The sequence below is a fragment of the Bombina bombina genome, chromosome 4 (genome assembly GCF_027579735.1).
Source record: "Bombina bombina isolate aBomBom1 chromosome 4, aBomBom1.pri, whole genome shotgun sequence".
Lineage (NCBI taxonomy): Eukaryota > Metazoa > Chordata > Amphibia > Anura > Bombinatoridae > Bombina > Bombina bombina.
This window is the reverse complement of record NC_069502.1, coordinates 1,166,341,943-1,166,357,433: the sequence shown is the minus strand read 5'-3', so window position 1 is coordinate 1,166,357,433 and position 15,491 is coordinate 1,166,341,943.

Here is a 15,491-nt window from a genome sequence, read left to right as displayed (position 1 = left end):
TTATCATCTAATGATAAACTTGGTTGTGGCAATTCAGATTGTAGAGCAATCAGTTTTATATAGTATAATATATATATATATATATATATATATATATATATATATATATATATATATATATATATATATATATATATATATATATATATATAAATATATATATATATATAAATATATATATATATATTATATTATTATGTAAAATACAGAAATAATTGAGGTCACCACTAAAGTGCCAAATCACAAATATGCAGAAGTGCTTAAGATAGCTCATTATGGGCTTAAACATAGTGTTTCCAATACCTCTAATATGAACAGATAAATACATCTTACAGTAGTGAATGAATTAGTCTTTATATGTAGTGCATCTTAACGTGAGGATAATTAAATGGCAATTATGGCTAATCATTGCATTTCAAATGAAGTCAGCTGAATTCATAAACACCAAATATGGAATACAACATCATATAAGTGCTTATTTGGTTACTACATTATATTTTACTGTTTCTGCTGTAAACTTAGTCCTGTTTTACCTTCATATTTAGCTTCAATGACTGTCACCTATTAGTACAGCTGATATATGTATGAGGGACCAAAAAAATCTGAGGGACAGTTCTTTGGACGCTCAGTGGTCAAAGCAAATAAGTTTGTGTGAGGGGCAGATCTTCTGTCACATTAGGATTGTCCACATTCTAGTTGTTTAATTATTTGTATTTCTTTTTATCCTGGTCCACCTATGACCTTGTTTGCACATGCACTTTCCATTCCTTTGTCCCTTATGTATCCCAGGCAAATAGGAGCATCAACTAAAAACTAAAAACTACATGCTATACCCCCCCCCCTGCCTACCATACCTTCACAAACTTGTTTTATATATACATTTAGGGTAGGGGACAAAGGATCTCAGCTGTGTTCTAGACCCAGACATTGGAGATTTTTAATAAGAACTGGATCAAATGATCAGTATAATCTAATGCTACATAGAGGTCATTAAGAAATGGACATAAGAGACTTTTCTTCATGACTTGAACCCCCATAACTTTAAGAGCATTCTCCACTGCAATTTATAGCACAGTTCATGGAAGACACAGGGTTAATGTATATTTCTGTATTAATTATGAATGATTCTTTCATATAATACCTGGTACTTGAGAGCATTAAGCTGATATTTGGCACTGCTACTGATTAATGTCATGAAGAAGGTGAGGTCACATTCCCAAAGAACTCCTCAGAAGAATGTGAAATTATTATTACTATTATTGGATCAATCCCAAGTTATAAAAGTCCGATCAGCATGAAATGCTGAGAGAAGTAAATAGACTTATTGAGCCTGTAAATGCTTTTAGCAGCTAAACATAACACGATCCATCAGTGTCTCTGTATCTTAAAACAATCACTTCTGTCCCACACAAGGCAAAATGTGCAGTTCTGTGCATTAATGGATATAAGCCTGCTTAACATTTTCTCATATATTAAGGTCACTCATTTTCATGAGTTTGTTCTTTTTATATAAAAAATATAAACAAAAGTTAATGGGATACCATGTTAATAAATATAGGTGTTAGTTGGTTTTAAGCAACAATGGCTAATTAAGGTAAAATACCTGCACAAAAAGAAAAAACAACATTTTCATCAGATCCAATCTTGACCCCATAATGGTCTAAAGTGTTTCAATAAACACAGTTGTTTCTTTATGGTCATCAAACTGATCGTGTCTGATCATTTTTTTTATCAATTTTTAAATATATGAAGTAGCAATTATTTATTTAAAATATAACTGGTGTGGCAGCTTGGTGCACACTTCTCTATTTATTTGGGACATTGGCTGAATATTTACTAGTATCTTTTTTTACTTTAAATCTCCTAACAGCAAAGTGTAAATACATCCAGCAAGACTGATTGTTTTGCTGCTCTGCTTGTAAAAGTTGACAAGAAAATGTAATGAGCATCTCTCTAAATATCCACTGCACTTTCCAGATGCCTCTGTTAAGCCTCATACTTTACAAATGAACTGAAACGTGTTGTTAACATCAACACAGCCCAAGAGGACACTAGAGAAATAACTGATATTAATTAAAGACTTTAGATTCACAACTCAAAAAGAGAAAAAAAAAAAAAAAAAGGAAAGAAATACCTGGATCCAAAAACGATGTATCCAATCACACAGAATGTTACAAGTCTCATAAAAACACCAAAGCATGCTGGATATACACAAATCAAATACACGTGACACAAATATAGCCAGGTACTGTCAGATCCATGTCTACCCAGAGCCAGCAATCAAACCAAATCTATCAGAATCAGATATTCCAATTCATTGTCATTAATAACAATATTAAATACTATTTTTAACTACTTTATAATCATTATATGTAGTATATTATGAAATCTTTTTTTCACACAAATATAGCCAGGTACTGTCAGATCCATGTCTACCCAGAGCCAGCAATAAAACCAAATCTATCAGAATCAGATATTCCAAATCTTTCTCATTAATAACATTATTAAATGCTAATTTTAAATGACTTTATAGTTATTATATCGTATACTTAAAATGTTTCTTAAGTTTGTCAAGTACAGACTTGAACTCAGCTCCAACAAGCTTTAAAAATTAAATAAATTGACACAATAAAAGGTATTAAATACGTACCTGAAAGAATATCAGCTAGGTTATAGTCCTTTGGTATCGCTTTGTAGTCCTAGACAAGTTTCCCAATAGCTTCTACAGTAAATAATGCTTCTTAATGACTGAATCACCTTTATATAGTCACTGGGAAGTACTCTACCTACTAAAAACACATGGCTTATTTGACTCCTCCCCTAACCTGGCAGGAACATTGCACATATAGTACACTTTGCTTTCATGAATAACTTGCCTACAGAATGTTTAAGATTTCTAGGCATAGCTTATAACCAAATAAGGAATATGTATCAATGATTTGTTCCCAAACTAAATATTTTATAGATTGTAAACAAAAGATATTAAAGAATTTTTATATACAAACATAGAATATGTTAGTAAATACTTTATATATATTACATCTATTTGTTAGCAAAATTTGCGTTGATTTGTAATATTTCTCCACTCACACGCCAACACAACTCGAAGTAAACTTTTAACGCGGGTGGGTAGCACTTTAGGACTTCGTATATCGGGACCATATTAACTTCTCCCCAAAGACTTCCACGGAGCAAATTTAAAAAGCTTACGTGCTAACCCGACACAGCATAAGACCTACAGTGCTAAACCTGAAGTTGGTTATCAATATTTTACATTCCAATTGTTCTTCACATAGAAGAAAATGTTATTTTTATTTTTAAATATTTATTTCAATATGTATATACTGTATATATATATATATATATATATATATATATATATATATATATATGATTTTTTAAATTTATTTTTTAATATATAGCTATACCTATATATTTATATGACTATATACAGGTATAGGTATATACAGATATATACAGGTAATATATTTAAAAATATTAAGAATATTTTCTACTATATGAAGAACATTGGAATGTAAAAAAACACAAAACACATAATAAATATTAAAATTGAGCAAAAATGTTTTTTCATGTTTTTAGGTCTTTGAGTCGAAAGGGCTACAATATGTGATCGGGTTGATTTCCGGCGATATTTTAGACCGCTGCTCCATAACTTGTGTTTCTGGCGAGTCTGAAGACTCGCCAGAAACACGGCCCTTCAAGCTCCATACGGAGCTTAATAAATATGGGCCTTGGGCTGCTAGTTTGTCATCTGTGTAAGTCAGTACCAAAACTCCTGTTAAATAATTCATCTAAATATTAATCACAAAGAGAAGGGACAATATAATACAATACATACAGTAAATTACCTCCCTCCCTAATCCCATCTAATATGGTTATTGAATAAATACCGGAAGTATCTCAGATTGTATAAATGCATTCTTAGTAATATAAGTATAAATCGCCAGCAGAGACATAGACTAGGGGGAGTGGTTAACATATTTCTTTTTCTAGGGTATTTCCTAATAAAGGGCTAGATAACGAGGGGCACGCTAATTGTTGCACGCAAATGAAAAGGGGTTTTTCATGGCTCTTTGCATGGACGTAGCGAGCGTATTACGAGTTGAAAGTAAATGCTTGAGAGCAACTGAATTTAATGTACATCAGGATAGCACAACTTCAGAGCTCTAGTGAACTGCTACATGAGACAAAAAACTTGCACAAAACACATCAAAAAATACATTTAAAAGTACAGTTACACTCATAATAACACTATCTAATAAAAATATATATATTTTACATTTGTAATAAAAAGTTATAATGTCTCAAATATATGGGGCAGGCAAAGGGCTTTCAAATAGAGATGCATCAATATACATGTCTAACTATGTATGTATATATATATATATATATATATATATATATACAGTATATATATATATATATATATATATATATATATATATATTGATTGGGTTAGCACTCAGTTGAAAACATTTTACTTTCACCTTGTAATACCTGTGCTACCTGACACACACAAAAAGCTTACTTCTAGCGGAGTTAATGTGCGAGCGGCAGAGATGAATATCGCTCCACTTGTAATCTAGTTAAAATAAATCTGAGAAACAAATATCACAATTATAAAAATAGGGTATCACATAAACAGTAGCAACCACAGCAATGGTTAGATTAGACAATGTGGGTCAATATAGGTCTTGTAACATTGTATTATGGTAATTAAATGGCTCATGTTATATCAGTGTGCCAGTGGAATAATTAGCCCAATCCTGACCTCAGTAGTGTCCACACAACTATAGATGTGCTTGACCTTAAAGCTGCTCTCTATAGCCTAAGGCACTGCATGCCCTCAACACCTCCAATGTGATAGCTCTGTTCACTCGGAACAGCCAAGGCGAAGGCTTCAACAGAGTTGGCTGCATTCTCCTTAACAGGTTCAGAAAGTATTGCCCAGAAAGCGACATATGAGTACTTCTCAAGTGAAGCAAATCTGTCGCACCCTGAAATTCCCAACATGACCTGTAGACATAGGTATCAAGAAGCTCAGAGACTGATAATATTGCCTGCTGTCTGCCATTTCCAAACTATGCGCCGCAGAATTTTCCTTGAGCCACATCTGGAACATCATCATATATTGATTGATTGATTTAAGAATAAATAGAACATTTTCTTCTATGTGAAGAACATTGGAATGGGAAATATTCACATTTCATGTCAGGTTAGAGCACTTGAGAAAATGTGATCGGGTTTGCACGACTTGTTGGGAAATAGGTTTTTCCCACTTTTTGTGCTCCATTGAAGTCTTTGGGGAATACACTTTTTGTGAGTGTTGGTTTAGCACTCAATCGAAAACTTTTTTCTTTCAACTTGTAATACGTGTGCTACCCGACACACACACAAAACTTACTTCTAGCGGAGTTAACGTGCGAGCGGCAGAGATAAATATCGCTCCACTAGCAAATCTGTCGCACCCTGAAATACCCTACATGACTTGTAGAAATAGGTATCAAGATGCTCAGAGACTGATAATATTGTCAGTCAAAGGTCTGCTGCCTGCCATTTCCAAACTATACTCTGCAGAATGTTTCTTGAACCACATCTGGAACATCATCATATGCAATGCTGAATAGTTATAAAACAAAACTTAAATTAGCAGACATATTACAAGACTGATTATGGCAATACTATTTCACTGATTTTATCCAGATCATCATATTAATAGGTCATTAATAGGCTTTATTAGGCCTCCACAAACCAGCTGAACCTGATCAGCAAATATAGGTGAAATATTTGCTGCTGGATTAAAAGCAGAATAGCACGGAAACAGATGATAGCAGATTGTAGCTGTTCCTCTCAGAGTCAGGATCAGTTATGGCTGCCACTGTGATAGGTTATTCTCTGCCATTTAAGAAAATGTGAAACACTTTTTTTCTTTGTGTCCTCTTTTTAGAGGGTATTTTAAGTTGTAACACGGGTTTTAGCTATCCTCTAAAAATAAAAATAATTATTATAAATGATATTGTCCCTGTGACAAGCTAACCCTGGAGTTCTGTACCTTGTCCAACAATAAAGAAGGGGGATTTCATAAAAAGAGACCGCATATCCCTAGATTTCTGCTGGGTAATGACAATGCAGTTATTAGGTATGCCAAACCTATTATCACATCTTACCACTAGATGTCAGCAACACAGAACACGCATTAGAAGATGTATTCAAGTTGCCTAAGGAGGTTGAAAGAAAAAAACACATTGGCTACATAGCAGACAACTAGTTATACAAACATAAATAAATAAATGCACATCTGGAAGATTACAATATTAGCTCTGATTTAAAGGAGCATTCTAGTTTGATAATAATTATAGACATGTGCATGGTGAAAAAATTCGGTTTGGTTCGGTTCGGATCAGATCGATTCGGAATTTTTCAAAGTTCGGTTCGGATCAATTCGAATTCGGAAAATTTCGAATCGATTTGTTTCGGATTCGTTTCGGATTCATTCGGATTCGAAGAAATTCAGCTGGATTCGGTTTGATTTGGTTCGATTTGGTTCGTAAATTCGGCATTTCGGTGTTAGGTGGGATTAGACTAGTATTATACTGTATATTAGGTGTTAACCTAACATACTGTACAATACTAGTGTAATCCCAATGGCCATCCAAATTTACGAATCGATTCGATTCGATCGAGTTCGATTCGGAAAATTCGGCAAAATTTTAATTCGGAAATTCGATTTGATCCGAATCGCCGAATTTGCCGAATTTTCCAAATTTCTGAATCGAACCGAACCGAATCGCACATATCTAATAATAAAGTGCTCTTACTATAACAATGCAAGACTGATGGGTTAAACACCAGTCAGCAGGCAGCATACAATAATAAAATTCACTAGAAAATTAGAACAATTTATTTTTACATCATATTTCCCTCTAATATGTCACAACAGTTATATGTTCTTCTTTATATTTTTTTAAATAATGTAATAAAATCTGTTTTTTTTACAGATTTTACCAGCAATTAGAATTAGTAAGCTATCTATTTATGTGGCTCTTTCGACAAACACTTGCGATATACATGGTAAAATATGCTAAATTATTTGAAAAACACCTTCAATAGTGAAGCATTTTCTCTAAAATATAATTTGCTAAAATAGAGGTTTAATTAAAGGGATATGGAAGCCAAATTGAAGTTTCACGATTCAGAAAGAGCGTACAATTAAAAAGAAAAAAAGTATCAATTTATTTCTTTAGTCAAAATTGCTCAGGAGTGTGCACGTACCTTTACATTTCTGATCTTGTGTTATAAAATGAAATACAGGGGGGGGGGAATGAGCAGCCAATGATAAGACACCTGTCGGGAAATGAGCAGCCAATAATAAGATGCCTGTCTTCTAGCAAGAGATCTTTACATGTGGTGAAATGAAAATAAAAAGAAATTATGGTCCCTTTTCCAATTTAAAACCTGCAGTTATTCAATTCCTTTTTTAACAGCTATTTTATTCTATTAACACCATTGTATGTTTGTATCCAGCAGCCACCACCTAGTGTATTATTAAAGGGACATGAAACACAAATTTTCTTTCATGATTCAGATAGAGCATGTCATTTTAAATAACTTTCCAATTTACTTCTGTAATTAAATTTTCACCGTTCTCTTGGTATCCCTAGTTGAAAAACAGTGAGGTAAGCTCAGGAGCGTGCATGTATCTGCAGGAATATATGGCAGCAGTTTTTAAAGACTGTTATACATTAGCAAGACCACTAGATGGCAGCACTATTTCCTGTCATGAAGGGCTCCAGACATGTGCACGCTACCAATCTAGGTATCTTTTCAACAAAGAATAAAATGAGAACAAAGTAAATTTGATATTAGAAGTGAAAACTTTGTTTAAACTGTATGCTCTGTATGAATCACAAAAGAAATTTTTTGGTTTTCATGTCCCTTTAACTAAAACAACTGGGAGAGAATATTGGTGTCCAATATTGAGCACCTATTAACCCCTCACTTGTTAGTGTCTGTGGTAATTCAGACTATTGCAATTTAACAATGTGTGTATTCCCCAACCAATTTGATAGTTGCCATTAGTTAAGAATTCTGGGACATGACTGGACATTCTGGGGCATGGCTGGGCATTCTGGGGTGCAACTGGGCATGTCTGGCAAAGTTTCTGGTGGTCTCCAGGCTATGACTACGGCATTTTGCAGAAACACGTAAGCCACTTTTTGCTACGCTCCTCCAAGCTATACGTTGTATGGGTACTGCTGTCCTGTACTTTTTAACATTTTGGAAATAAAGTTGAACCTTTTATATACGAGCGGTGGTGAACTTTCTGTTATTTTTACTACATTCAATAACCGGCTTCACCACGCTTATTCTCTGTGTCAGCTATTGCCGCAATAGGATTGGTTAGGGAGCACACACCCCTGGAAGTCCGTCATCAGCATTGCCTGCAGACACTGGTTGGAAGTGCATGGGGATTGCGAACCTGTGGAAAGAATCGAGGAGGCAGAGGAAATAGAGCGTAGCTAATGCACCTGAGTTCCCAAGTGAACAACCGCTTACACTCAGACCAAGGTAAATCTGTTCCCTACAGTGACATCGAGGCATATGACCAAGGAGGTATGTGAAATTGGGACCGCCGAGGCATTTAACTCTACGTATATTCAGTGCTGAGATTCAAAAGGTAAAAATAGTTAGAAGTAACGATTTAGCATTGATCACTTAAAGTGAACGCCTAGCAAGCTAAGGCTGCAGTTTGGGGAAGGCCTCCCGGAATCATAAGTAAAGAAAAGAGTAACTTTGACTTCAGTACCATACCTTCCTGGTCAATAGAGACTATTACTCTCCCGGCGATAAGGGGTCTTCAATTTGGATTCTAAGGTGCTTACAGGCTAATAACATAACCGATCCTAACGAACTGCATTACTAGCTATATCAGCTATATCAGCTATAAGCACATACTGGCGTAGAACAGACAGTAGCTACTTTGTTATTTTGACCCTGGGAAGCCGCCGTAGGAGTTCCGGTATCACGTGGTACACGCATATCACTGGTAGGAAAACCTTACACGGAAGTGCTGAGGGTCACCGTTTGCATCCCCGCATGAAAGGGTCAGTATATTTTGCAAATACAGACTTTCTATTGTTAATCTTCATGAACTATTGACTACGAAGGGGAACTTTTTATCATATGTGCCTGTACAAATCGTATTTCTTGTGAGTATATACATAGCGTGTGGCTATAATTAAAGTTGGAAATCTACACTTGAATCGTGTCTGCGCTCTTCTGTTTTCTCCTTATATTCAGACCACTTATCACGGGATACAGATTATCAACCGTTTGGAGGAGCGGCAGCACTGTTCTGGATTCACGGACAACGTTTACAAACATATAAGAACTGAAATGGACTCATAAACATAAGTATTTTATTGACAATCAGTTTTATTATATGGGGTATTTTTTATATATATAAGTGTGTGATGTTTTATGCATATTAGTGCAAATAGTTTATAACATACATAGTATTTTTCTTGACACCCTTATATACTTGTTTGCGCTTCTCTGTTTTCAGCCCTCCCGTGTGGAGGGTTAAAAAACAAGTGTGTATATATATATATATATATAAGCACATACTACAACAGCATATAACCTTACTTTTTTCTTTGATCCCATGTTTAATTAAGACACATACACCAGAAATTTACATTCATTGTTTATTTTGCCTGCTTTTGCTATAAAATACTTCAAAAATCTCGCTTGTCCTTCCTCCTCCCAGAGAGGCTCCATCATACTTAGAAATGGGGAAATTTACCTGAGCTTGCAACATTCTACACAGTGATTAGTTAACTCAGATCACAAAAATATTTCCCTTACTGGCCATAGCCCAGGAATACAACTTCTACCACTTCATACATACAGGTCATAAACTACAAAGCTGACACATCACAGACTGCAAAATGAAATGTACTTTTCAATTGTACATTGTGTGATGAAAAGTAATAGTAATGTGATAATGTTTTTACAGAAGAATCCACTTCCTCTCATGCTTAGTTGTTTTTTAGTTCATGTTCCATAACAATCACATGATCAGGAATCAGAACATCAAAAACTTTCTCTGCCGAACGTGACTCCCAGCATTGCTAAGTCTGACTCATCTGACGACTGACAGGTTCTACTACAGTACAGTAGGGAATTTGGCAACATTCAGTGGTATATTGATTTGTAAATATTTTGCATACATTTGTACAGTGTGCTACCACTTATTTTACAACTTATTTTTGCACTGCATTGCATTATAACCAGTGGAGACTCTTCCATATGGGTGTTGAATAATTATCCCTCGAATCCACCAGGATTACATTCAATAAATCCACTTTGGATATGCTCTGGATAATATCTTTTGCGCTGTGTAATACTTGTAATAACCCCTAATGTCACTTCACTACACACTTGTACACTATTCACTTTTTACCACCAGTCCCAGGTAAATATTTTATGTGTAGTTCCACAGAAATATATCCACTATACTGTACTCATAGTAATTCCAGGCTAAATGAATTTCCAGACAATCAGTTCTTTACCAGAGAGAGAGCTTTAATTACAATCTGCCCAAATTACAAAGAGGTTACAGAGATGGTTACATTAAAGGGTTTTCACTCATACTCTCAAACACACAATGTATCCTATCTATCTGTTCTTATAAGGTGTGTGTATCTGTGTGTGCACTTACCAAAATCCTTTCTTCCTATCTAGAATGACTGTGTGTGGTTGCATGTGTGTGTTTGCGCATGTGTGTGCAGAGTGTCAGTGTGTGTGTGTGTATACCTACCAACCGTCCATCCCAACTGCCCCCTATCCCTCTCAGCTGTCCTGCTTATATCCTGAGATCTTTCTTTACTTTGGACAAGCTGACTTTCTTGGGAAGGGTGAAGTACTTTGCATATGTTAAGACACTGGGGCCTATCTATCAAGCTCCGAAAGGAGCTTGACGGCCCGTGTTTCTGGCGAGTCTTCAGACTCGCCAGAAACAGCAGTTATGATGCAGCAGTCACAAAGACCGCTGCTCCATAACCCTGTCCGCCCTGCTCTGAGCAGGCGGACAGGAATCGCACCAATTCAACCTGATCGAGTACGTTCGGGTTGATTGACACCCCCTGCTGGCGGCCCATTGGCCGTGAGTCAGCAGGGGGCGGCGTTGCACCTGCAGCTCTTGTGAGCTGCTGGTGCAATGTTAAATGTGGAGAGCGTATTGCTCTCCGGCATTCAGGGAGGTCTTGCGGACCTGATCCGCACTGTCGCATCAGGTCCGCAAGACATTTCTTAAATATGCCTCCTTGTCTATTTGTTGTTAGTTTTATCTACATGTGTCAATAATCACATCCTTCCATTTAATTATTAATATTATTCTATATTTATAAAGCGCCAACAGATTCCGCAGCGCTGCCCCTGGGTACAAGGATAACAGTACAATGGAGAAACAATACAATAAAAGACAACATTTTACAGACAAATACAGGGGGAATTGAGGGCCCTATTCCCGTGGGAATTTACAATCTAGATGGGTAGAAGGATGGGAAACAGGAGGTTGAATGTAGAATGTAGACCTTTGTTACACATATACACAGACACACAAAGTCAGGCCAAGTCAAACCAGCACAGACAAATTCAGTACAAATAAACTAGCAGATGCATAGAAATAAACAAGCCAGGTTCAAACTGTGGTCTAGATTACAAGTGGAGCGCTAAATGATCTTGCTCCAGCAGGAGCGCAATAATTAACCAGTCATTACAAGTGGCTGGCTATTGTTACCGCAAGCTTGTGGTAGCAATTAGGGCTCCGAGAAATAACCAGAGATCCGATCTCTGGTTAATTTCCTAAAAGTGCCCCAAATGCCCTCAAAATAGAGGGCATTGTAGTTTTTTTATATAAAAAAAAATATAGCATTTAAAAAAGAAAAAAAAACTACAGTAGACAGTTTTGGAGCTTTAAAGTTGGTGGGAGTGGGCGTTAGAAAAAAATGGCACTGAAAAGTGCCTTTACATTGTCACTTGTAATCTAGCCCTGTATAAGCAGATCTTTTAAAATCAGATATCACCAAGTAAGGAGCACTTTAAGTTTGCTATTGCTTTATTTCAGATTGCTCCAGTGTCAAAACAAAAAAGTTATTGCCGATCCCCAAAATAGGAAATAGAGATCTCAGGATACATCACTGATGTCTAAGTGTACAACTTCCAACCCGATTACTTGGTGACATCTGTCACTTCTACGGAGACATTGCTCTGTCAAAAGACCTTTTGGCCATTTAGGAGATACAGAGAAAATCCGGCCAATCATACACCAGATAAGAGTCACGTGACTTTGGAGCACGTAAGGAAATGCCAAGGCAGTCAAACCTGTTTGGTTTGTATATCCCCCACACGAGGAATATCACAACCTCGAGTGTAACACTGCGGGATCACCTTTTTTGCCCGTCACGAGATTATAATTTCTATCCACTGCAGTGCAATCCTTCTTTTTAACTGGTAGCGTTTTTATATTGTATACCTATGCTTGAGATCAGTTTTATTATTTTTTATTATGTATTCACTTAATTTACAGAGTAGAGGAGGTTCTGTATATTTTAGCAGTAGCTAGGGTTGAGTAACTTAGGATTGATTCATCTCATATTGTTTTGATAGCAGTCTCTCATTGGCCTCTCTTTTGCTGCTATTTTTCTGTAAATGGTTTACATTTTTCTGTTATCTTTAAATTGCTTCACTGAGTAGCAAAAGAAAGTCAAAGCAAAATATCCATCTCTGTGTCTTTAATCAAATCTAGATTATATACTGTCCCAAAGTAAGAATAATCAGAAATTCTACTGTGCTCTATAACATTTTTATGTCTGCATCATTCCTAGACAATATTTTCCATAAAGTACGATTTTTGTATAACAATTATGATTTTTATTGCAATTAAAGGGCCATAAAAAAACATTTATTTTTTATTCAGATAGGGCATACAATTTTAAACAACTTTAATGTTTCACTTATTCACTTTATATGATTTTTAAATTACATTTATGACTCCTATTGTAAAGTATGCATCATCTTCACATACTTAAAAACAGGTGATGCCCTTTTCTGTGGCTCACTGTTATCAAGTCAAATACTACCTTAAGAGAATTAGCACAGAGAATCTCATAAGCCCAGAGAACATTAGTTCATTGGGCCCTGTAAGAGAACAGACAACCCACACATACTGTACAGAAAAACTGGAACTAGACTATTGAAGACTGAAAAAAGATGTCAGGCTCTGAATTTGGCAAAAACAGCATGAATCCATGGACTCGCAATGTCTGATGAAAACTGTGCAAGGTGGTATGGGGGTGTTATGGTGTAAGGAATGTTTTCCTGGCATAAGTTGGGTCCATTGATACCCCTAGATTCACGTCTGATTGCCACAGCATATGTAAACATTGTTGCTGACCAAGTGCACCTGTTCATGTTGATAGTTTATCCTCCAGCAGGATAATGCGCCGGTGCACAAAGCCTTCATCACTATGGGATGGTTCCTGGAACATGACAATGACTTTTCTTTGCTACAGTGGCCCACTCAGTACCCAGATCTCAATCCTATTGAACATCTTTGGGATGAGCTGGAAAGAGCTATTCACTGCAGGCCTACACCTCCATCAAATCTCCAGAAGTTGCTTGACACACACATGTCTGCAGGGTACACAATACCTCCACAACGTTTTCAGAATCTTGTTTTTTGTGTATTGAAGGCTAAAGGAGGCTCAACACGCTACTAGGTAGCTGTACCTAATAAAGTGGACATACAGTGTGTATATATATAAATATATATATACATCTCACAAAAGTGAGTAGGCCCCTAACATTTGTGTAAATATTTTATTATATCTTTTCATGTGACAACACTGAAGAAATGACACTTTGCTACAATGTAAAGTAGTGAGTGTACAGCCTGTATAACAGTGTAAATTTGTTGTCCCCTCAAAATAACTCAACACACAGCCATTAATATCTAAACCGTTGGCAACAAAAGTGAGTACACCCCTAAGTGGAAATGTCCAGCGGTTTAGACATTAATGACTGTCTGTTAAGTTCTTTTGAGGGGACAGCAAATTTACACTATTATACAGGCTGTACGCTCACTGCTTTACATTGCAGCAAAGTGTCATTTCTTCAGTGTTGTCACATGAAAAGATATAATAAAAAAATTACAAAAATGTGAGGGGTGTACTCACTTTTGTGAGATACTGTATATATATATATATACATACACATACATTTACATTAGAATCCTTCCCAGCAGCCCTTCTCAGTCACCTTGCCATATCCAATATCGCTATTTAACTCATTTAAAGCCTTTTTATTAATTTAAATGTTATATTTTAATTAAAAATGTGTATATATGAGTGTAATACTTAATTTTAATATGTTACTTGTGTCTTGTGAAACTTTTTTAACCTTAACTCTATACTTCAGGTCTTAGGTCACACTAAGTCTTCTATAGCTATTTGGCTTTTGCTCGGGCACAACCCATAACTTTCAGATTGTAATATCAGCACTGTGTAGCACAGTTGTGATAACCATTGAAAGTAAAGGGTGCACTAGAGCCGTGATAAATCTTCTCTGGACTTCTAATATCAAGTTGCATGCTAGTTTCAGGTCTCTTGATACTGCTTATCATGCCCCTTGCTAGCATTAGTGCACCACTTGTAATCTGGGCCATAATCAGCTCGAAGTTGCAGATGGACATGGTTCTCGGGGTAAACAAGTAACATCTGCTGCCCACATTTAACAATGCCCAAGCAAATGATTGTGCAGCCATGGCTTCTTATGTGACATAGGGAAGGGTTTTCCCAGATGTATAAATCCAGGATAATATCTCTGCCACTTCTGAGGGGATGGAGTGGTTAATAAGTTGCGGTTTTATGACAGCTGCTTTTTACCTTGCAGTTGCAGGATCAGATGAGCGCGCCTGCATCAGGAGGGTTTTCAAGCTACGGATACAGCTTTACTAATGTAGCCCCATTGCATATTGAGTATCAAATAACAATAATAGAAAATGGTAACAATATTCTTAAAATAGAAATATTATTTCTTCCTGGGTCCAGCTGCAGCCACACTCAACATCTCACAGTTGTCTTTACACCATGGGGGTTCAATCAGGAATAGAGTTGGAAACTTTTATTTTAGAAAATATGGGAGTCTAAGGAATAGACAAATTTCATATAGGAAATCCACAAAATATACAGTAGGTACTGAAAAAAACTTTATTTTACAATTTTCATACAGTATAATAAAAATTTTCATAGAATCAACTTCATTCACACAGTCTAGCTTCATACATTCAACAGCTTTCTGAAAATTTGTGAATTTTAATTATCATTTAAGGCACCATGGGAGTAAAGGCATTAAACTGTCAGATACATCAAAGTTATTAACTAAATAAGAGTACAAGAGAACAGTAT